The sequence below is a fragment of the Penaeus vannamei genome, chromosome 36 (assembly GCF_042767895.1).
Source record: "Penaeus vannamei isolate JL-2024 chromosome 36, ASM4276789v1, whole genome shotgun sequence".
Classification (NCBI taxonomy): domain Eukaryota; kingdom Metazoa; phylum Arthropoda; class Malacostraca; order Decapoda; family Penaeidae; genus Penaeus; species Penaeus vannamei.
The window spans coordinates 11,891,407-11,893,431 of NC_091584.1; positions in this window are offsets into that span (position 1 = coordinate 11,891,407).

A 2,025-nucleotide genomic window follows, 5' to 3' on the forward strand; every position below is an offset into this window, starting at 1 on the left:
AGATGAGTTCTGAAACTCTTCACATGCTACCTTACACATGGGATCATCCTAAATAGAGATAGAACAGCCAGCAAGGTTAATTTCAGTGCTTATGCTCTATCAAGTGAAGAAATTGCCACCGACCCATATCGTGCTGTAGCTCTCAGGAACATCCTCAAACCTGCTAACATCACTGACGCACTCTTCACTGAGGTTGGTGAACACAGCACAACCACTTTGACCTCTACTAAGCCCCAAATACTTGTTTACATGGTCTTCAGACCACGACCTGGCTTTTTAGAAAGTTGAGCAAGCTCTGTCTATCCCACCTATTCTCCTTTGCTTCATGCAGTGTGGCTCACATTTCTTGACAGACACCAAGACAAGCTATGCCACCATCGAGCTGGAGATATCAATCAGTTGGGCTCTTAAGATACGCTGCCTCTACTTAACAAGGCTCCCATCATTCACTCGTACTCATATTGGGCTTGTACATTTTGGATATGATTGAGAACCCATGACTACAGAGACTATGAGAGTGCATGTCCCACTTCACCTTCGATGCAGTCTGGCATACTGGAAAGTCACTATGCAACCTGTATGCCTTTTCACATGCCCAGGTAAGCCGCCCTACCAAGGAGTTGAGGCCAACAAGTGTCGGGCAAGTTAGACGGTTTTCTGGCCCGGTGTTGACTCAGACATTGCCAATACTGTCACTGCCTGTGAGTCCATTTATCTATTAATATATATATATATATATATATATATATATATATATATATATATATATATATATATATATATATACATGTACATATGTCGTGCCAGGTCTTAAACCCTCACAGCAGTGGGAATCTATCCAAAATGACCAGCCCATACGACCCCTTCGAGTCAGCCTTTGATGATATTTTCGATGTGGCTGAGAATCAGCTGGGCTCTTAAGATACGTTGCCTCTGCTTAACAAGGCTCCCATCATTCACTTGTACTCATATTGGGCTTGTACATTTTGTATATGATTGAGAACCCATGACTACAGAGACTATGAGAGTGCATGTCCCACTTCACCTTCAATGCAGTCTGGCATGGCGAACAGGGCGACTATTTTTTTACTTTGACAAGTTTATTGAGACAAAAGGTTACATCTCAAAAGGATGTGGTAATGTAGGTTATCCTCACTCTTATCTTGATAAGTCCCTGTGTGGGCTCACAGTTCTCATAAAAATTAGGTGTATTACCAGATAACATAAAATACAAAAAATAAAAATATTGAGAGTCATGGTCTTTGAAGGAGAAAGTTCGTATGCACACTCACAGATGAGCTGTGAGGTACCGTAGGCGACCCTTGTGTGTAGCTGTTTATTTGCGAAGGACAGGCACTCAGGTCATCCCCGCGTTATCTATGCATATAGGCGTACGAGGATAGAGAAAACGAACTGTTCTTTCTCGTACATATTTTTTGTGAAATCTGCTGTCTCTGAGGTCTAAACAACAATGTTATAAGGCTACACTATGCTTTACCTTGCCCTTCCAACCTGCCATTATATCTTTAATCTTTGCCAAGTTTTGTTCAAATTCCCATCGATCGTTATCGTTGTACTCCACACTTGCTGTTATTTTTCCTTCCTCCCCTTTAGTATCTCACTTTCTGAATCTTGCTCCTTTGCAGAAATACATGTTAGTTTCATTTCTGTTTTAGTCGGTTTCTTTCTTGCCTCCTCACCCTCTTTCTGTTTTTCTGTTTCTTCGCTGGAAACCTGGGCCAGTTTCTTTTCGATAGCATCCATTCTCTGCATCAGCGTCCGGAACATCCTGGTAATTTCGGATATTTCCTTAGAAAAATCCGCACCACTTCCTTCGCTTCCTGCACTTGCCTGTCCTGCCCGTCATCACAAGTCATTGGCGACGGCAAAACCCTCGGTGGGCCCTGCACCCAGGCATTAGGGACTGCATCTGTCTCCTCCCTCAGAACCTCTGGCCGCATGGTGACCGGCCCTTTTCCATTTTCAGCAACTCCTACCTTGGGGACCGCCGAAGCAATCTTGAAT